Source organism: Plecotus auritus, assembly GCF_963455305.1.
Source record: "Plecotus auritus genome assembly, chromosome: 10".
In the NCBI taxonomy this organism is placed as follows: Eukaryota; Metazoa; Chordata; class Mammalia; order Chiroptera; family Vespertilionidae; genus Plecotus; species Plecotus auritus.
The window spans coordinates 54,841,168-54,847,777 of NC_137785.1; the positions used below are offsets into that span (position 1 = coordinate 54,841,168).

A 6,610-nucleotide genomic window follows, 5' to 3' on the forward strand; every position below is an offset into this window, starting at 1 on the left:
GCTCCTGTCCTGTGTCCCAGCCAGGTGTCTGCTCTCGCCGGAAGACAACCAGGTCTGCTATTTAAGCGCTGGCTACACCCACAAGCCTCAGCCACTCTTAGTCACCGGTGAGCAAGGACTATTGACATTGACGTTCTGAAAGAAGAACTCCCGCTTCCTCCAGATTGGAGGAAATTTTCTGTGGCTGGAAACCATCAGAGGGGACCCCCACCCTCCACCCTCTGGGTCTCCAGAGACTTGCAAAATTCCCCGTGAGCCAGGCCTCGTGGAGGCCTGCGCCCCCGGGGTCTGTCGCGTGTGTCCCTGCCCACGTCCCCGTGTGGCTCTGGAAATGGGGAGATGGGGCCACAGCCCGACCTGGGAACCTCGGTGTTTGTGAGTAAATGACACGAGAACGTGGACGGGCGTTGAACGGCCCCAGCCCTCAGCTGGACCGAGGCCACCTTGTGCCCTTGGCGGTCACGGCCCATCTCTCTTCCAGGGGAGAGGCCTGTGAGTCCCCTGGGCTGCTTCTCAGCCTCTCCTCCGGGTTCTCACCAAGTCCCGACCTGGGCCAGCTCGTGGGCCCCTCAGCAGTTGCAAGGGGCTCCCACACATGTTTCCATCTGGCCCGTCTCCCCCGCAGCTGCCTCTGAGCTCTTCCTCACTCGCCCCTTCGCAATCTCTCACCCTGTCCCACTTCCCACTTCCTAAATCTCAGATCTGTCCTCTCTCTCTCTCTCTCTCTCTCTCTCTCTCTCTCTCTCTCTCTATATATATATATATATATATATATATATATATATATATATATATATTTCAGAGAGGAAGGGAGAGGGAGAGAGAGACAAACATTAATGATGAGAGAGATTCATGGATCGGCTGCCTCCCGCACGCCCCACACTGGGGATGGAGCCCGAAACCCGGGCATGTGCCCTGACCAGGAACGAACCATGACCTCCTGGTTCACAGGTCGATGCTCAACTACTGAGCCACACCGGCTGGGCTGTCCTCTTCTCTCCATCCCCACTGTCCCTGCCCAGTCCAGGCCACCTCCATCTCAGGCTCGGACCCTAGACCCTCAACCCCCTCTCTACCTGGTGGTGGCCCAGGAGCCAAGCTGCACACGTCTCTCTTGTGCTTCAGGACCTGCTGTGGTCCCGTGAGCTGAGGGCAGAGCCAAAGCTCCTGACCGTGGCCTTCAAGGCCTCGTTTCCAGACATGTTTCCGCCCCCACTGGGCTCCGGCCACGCTCCTCACAGTTCCTCAAAGAGGTCGGTGGCCTGTGCCAGGCCGTCAGTGCCCTTTCCACTTCTCTACCGCATAAACTCCTACTCATGCGTCAGGAGCCCTGTGAAATGTCACCTTCTAGGCAGGCCCACCCACTCTGACTTGACAGTTCTCTGGGGTGGCCTAGAATGTGAGTTTTCTCACTCAGGCCCCTCCCCAGAAGCCCACGTCTTGGAAGGCTGGGGTCTCCTTTCCTGGTCTCAGCATCCCCAGTGTCTACCAAGAGTGGGGTACACAGTGGGTGCTGGGGGGGACAGCTAGTGAAGCAGGAAACAGAAGCTCAGAGAAAGAGGACTGGCCCAAGGTCTCACAGCCAGGGAGTGGCTAAGCCAGGCCTGGGATTCAGAACTCAGCATTCCATTCGTAAAGGGAGCCACCCGTTCATTTATCATTCATTCAACAAGTACTTACGGAGTCCTCTAGCGACAGAATAATGCCCTCCCCCCCCCACCCAAAAAAAAAAAAAGAAAAACAAACCTGCCCACTTTCTAATTCCCGAAACCTGTGACTCTGTGACCTTGCATTTCAAAAGGGCTTTGCAGTGTGTTTAAGGCCAGTCAAGTAGAGAGAGTTCCTGGACGATCTGAATGGCCCCCTGGAGCCGCACTGGGTCAGCCGCAGACAGGAGATGGGATGCCAGAGACACAAGTAAGCGATGCGAGACCATGAGCCCAGCAGCGTCAGGGCCTCTGGGAGCTGCACGAGCAAGGACTCAGATTGTCCCCTGGAGCTTCCCCGGGGGGCACAGCCCTGCTCACACCTCGATCTCAGCCCAAGGAGACGGATCAGGACGTCCCACCGCCTGACCCGCCAGCCAATGCGTTTGTGTTGTCTGTAAGCCCCTACGAATGCGGTCGTGTGTTAGAGCGGCGAGAGGAAAGGAAGTGAAGCCCCTGCCGCATGCCAGGTGTGCTGCCAGGACCTGGGGTCACCGCGGGGAGCGGGTCCCTGCTCCATGGCGTTTACCTTGGAGACAGACGACAACAGGCAATCAACTACCAAACATGGTCATGTCAGGTTGTCCTGAGCGTCGTGAAGAAGATGAAACAGAGACTGTGACCATGGGGGAGAGGTTGGGGGTACGCAGGGAAGCATCTACGAGGGGGTGACACTGAGCCAAAATCCAGAAGATACGAAGGAGTCTGCCAGGGAGCAAAGGGCGTGTGCAAAGGCCCTAACGGGTGGGGGGCTGAGCAGCTGGGGCAGAGTGGGTGTGGAGGGGAGGCAGCTAAGGGGAGAGGCGGGCAGGCCTCCTGATGGTTTGCATCGGAAGCGCACAGCATCACCTGGGAAAACCTCTTGTAGAAGGTGTTACCCAAAGCCCGTCACAGCAGACAGACCCCCTGTGAGCCCACACCCGAGAGGTCCCTAGAGTGATCAGTTCATAGAGACAGAATGGCCCTAACCGGTTTGGCTCAGTGGATAGAGCGTCAGCCTGAGGACTCAGGGGTCCCAGGTTCGATTCCGGTCAAGGGCATGTACCCTGGTTGCGGGCACATCCCCAGTAGGGGGTGTGCAGGAGGCAGCTGATCGATGTTTCTCTCTCATTGATGTTTCTAACTCTCTATCCCTCTCTCTTCCTCTCTGTAAAAAAATCAATAAAATATATATATTTTTAAAAAGAGACAGAATGGTGGTCGCCAGGGGCTGGAGGGAGGAGGGGATGAGGAGTTATTATTTGATGGATGCAGAGTTTCAGTTCGAGAAGACGAACAAGTTTTGGAGATGGATGCTGGTGATGGTTGCACAAGAATTTGAGTGTATTTCATGCCACAGAATGATACACTTGAAAATGGTTAAAATGGTACGTTGGGTGTCATGTATATTTTATCAATAAAAAAGAAAACAAAAGCAAATGAAAAGATGCTCCACATCCCATGTCATCGGGGAAAGGCAAATTGAAATAACAGCGAGGTATCACTACGCACCTATCGGAACGGCCAAAATCTGGAACACGGACAGCACCAAATGCGGGTGAGGATGTGGAGCCCCAGGAACCCTCCTGCACTGCTGGTGGGAAGGCAAATGGCACAGCCACTTTGGAAGGCAGTGCGGTGGCTTCTTACAAAACTAAACGTACTCTTACCATATAACCCGGAGATCACGTCCCTTGGCATTTACCCAAAGGAGTTGAAAACTGATGGCCACCCAAAAACCTACGTGACAGCAGTTTTATTCCTAATTGTCAAAATTTAGAAGCGTCCTTCCGTAGGTGAATGGATCAGTAAGCGGTGATGATGGAATTAGTGCTTAACGGAGAAAGAGGTGAGCGATCACGCCATGAAAAGACATGGGGGGCCACAGGCGCACAGTACTAAGTGAAAGAAGCCCATCTGAAGAGGCCGCCTTGCGTGATGCCCGCTATGGAACATTCTGGAAAAGATGAAACTATGGAAACGGCAAAAAGATTCGTGGTTGCCAGGGATTCGGGGTGGAGAGAGGGAGGAACAGGAGGAACACAGGGGCTTGGTAAGGCAGTGAAGCTACTCGTATGGTACCATCGTGACGGAGACACGCCAATATGCTTTTGTCCAAACCCATACAACGTACAACAGCAAGAGTGACCCCCATGTAGACGGTGGACCGCGAGGGCCTATGATGTGCCGTATCGGAGGATAACAAACGTGCCACTCTGGTGAGTGATGTTGTAAAGGGGGGTGGGGCAGGGAGTGCAGGGGAAACCTCCGGCGGGAAAGTGGCATCGACACCTTCCCGGGCAGCCGCTGCAGACCTGCAGGAGACACACTTTCTAGGCGAGGCCATCGAGGAGGAGGGGCGATGGTTGGCGTGCATGCTGCACCTCAAGAATGGCTGATTTTCGAAGCCTAGTGCCCAGAAGAGAAGATGCTTGGTTTCCACAAGCCGCGAAGTGCGGGAGGCTGCTGTGTGTGCAGAGCTAGGTCCTCCGGGTCTCCGTTCGCCGACAGCGAGCGCTCTGAGGAGGACTTCCAGGGCCGTTTTGCGATGCAGGAGACGCGACCAGGAGGCATCCGTGACACGTGTGTCACCAGCAGAATCAAGACAAACAAACAAAACTAGAATCGTGGGGTCGATGCCACGGCAGGACCCAGTCTAAAGACTGCATTGAAACCGAAGCAAGTGAAAAAACAGGACAAAAAGCAACCAGCTCAGCAACTGCAGAAGGAATGTAAACGTCACAGTCCTGATGCTCACGGCCGCGCCATCTCCCTGGTACAGCGGCCCCTGGGGGACGGCTGGGACACAGAGGGGGCTTAGGGCGCTAGCAGAACGCCAGGGCTTTCCTTAGACCTCACACGCCGGAAAAGGGAAAAGGCAGGAGACGTGTTGTGGGGCATCTGTAAGGGCGGTGGGGGGAAGTCTGCAAGGACACACGTGGATTCTTTTATTTATTTATTTATTTATTTATTTATTTATTTATTTATTTTTTCCCCCATGGACCTCCCCCCGGCCTCCCCTTCCCCCCCAGTACATGCCTTTACCTGCTCCCCCCTGCCCAGTGTCTTTTATCCATTGGTTACGCTCACCCGTGGATTCTTATTGCTGAGCGATAAGAGAGCAGCCGCGCACAGAACAGTTCTGGATGGGCTGTTTTCCCTCCACCCCCACACGTGCCACAAACTCCGAAGCCAGTGTCTACGTTACTAGAAGAAAAAGGAACGTGGAGGTACTATTTAAGAAGCTGAGTATTTCAGAGGGAAGCTGAATGCTGATGTAAAGTGCTCTTTAAGTCTTTTTCTTTTAAACCCCCTTGTCATGGAGCAGCAGAAGCCGGAGCCGCTGGCCAGCGACGCCGAAGGTGCTAACCGTCTTGCCTATGATGAAGCCATCCTGGCTCAGCAGGACCGAATTCAGCAAGAGATTGCTGTGCAGAACCCTCTGGTCTCGGAGCGGCCGGAGCTCTCGGTGCTGTACAAGGAGTATGCTGAGGACGACAATATCTACCACCAGAAGATCAAGGACCTCCACAAAAAATACTCGTACATCCACAGGACCAGGCCCGACGGAAACTGCTTCTCCCGAGCCTTCGGGTCCTGCCACCCGGAGGCGCTGCTGGATGACAGCAAGGAGTTGCAGAGGGTTCAAGGCTGTGTCTGCCAAGAGCAAAGAAGACCTGGTGTCCCAGGGCTTCACCGAGTTCACAACTGAGGATTTCCACAACACGTTCACGGACCCGATCGAGCAGGTGGAGAAGCAGACCTGCTGGCTTCCTTCAACGACCAGAGCACCTCGGACTACCTGGTGGTCTACCTGCGGCTGCTTCACCTCCGGCTACCTGCAGCGGGAGAGCAAGTGCTTCGAGCACTTCGTCGAGGGCGGGCGGACCGTCAAGGAGTTCTGCCAGCAGGAGGTGGACCCCGTGTGCAAGGAGAGCGATCACATCCCCATCATCGCGCTGGCCCAGGCCCTCCACATCTCCATGAAGGTGGGGTACATGGACTGCGGCGAGGGCGGCACCACCAACCCGCACATCTTCCCCGAGGGCTCCGAGCCCAAGGTCTGCCTTCTCTACCGGCCTGGACACCACGACATCCTCTACAAATAGGGCTGGCTCTGCCCGCCGCTGCCCTGCTGCCCTCCCCTCTGCCAGGCACTAGACATGAACAGAGGTTTTTGTGTGGTTGTAAACGGTCATATTTCACTCCCCCTTCCCTGTCATACAACCTTCCACATTTTTTTAAAGGGGATGCTGGTGGTGAAAAAAATAAAAAAAAATAAATCCCCTTGTAATGAATGAAACCAGGGGAATTTCAGGGGGCAGAGGTGGGATTTGCTGCGTGACAAACGAGGTCTTTCTATATTGAGAGGCAGTGGTGGGGGCATTTTTAAAGATGGTTGACTACCCTTGTTTTCCTTCGTGACGATACATTTGTCATAACCCAGCCACCTGGACTTGCCCTAGAGGCAGTCGCTCATAACTCTGAAATATTAAGGTCTGGCCAAGGTCCTGGTGACTCGGACCTGTACGATCAAGCAGGACAGCCTAAGCTCCCCGGTGCAAACACCTTGGAGGAGTAATTCCTAAATATCCAAACTGGTCCCTGGCCCGTCGGTGTGGTATCCTGAGTCGTCGCTTCCCTCCTAGTGACATTTGACCAAGGTTTTAACTTACATGAAACTTCTACAGCAGCACCCAAGTTCCTCTTGGGGGAAATGTCAAGACCTTAGGCTAAGCACCCTCATATGAATAGCACCAAGGCTTTCCCACAGGGTAGAGAACACGCTTTATTACAAATGTTAAGCCTGGCTGGCGTGGCTCAGTGGTTGAGCGCCGACCTATGAACCAAGAAGTCATGGTTTGATTCCCGGTCAGGGCGCATGCCAGGGTTGTGGGCCTAAAGAAGACTTAGAGAATATGTAG

The 6,610-nt window shown here is 54.5% G+C and overlaps 1 pseudogene across 1 annotated transcript; it reads left to right on the forward strand.

The window, feature by feature from the left end:
* Positions 1-5,004: 5,004 nt before the first annotated feature.
* Positions 5,005-5,794, forward strand: LOC308236024 (ubiquitin thioesterase OTUB1-like; annotated as a pseudogene). The gene has a single exon. The product of its transcript is annotated as a ubiquitin thioesterase OTUB1-like (transcript).
* The last annotated feature ends 816 nt before the right edge of the window (positions 5,795-6,610 follow it).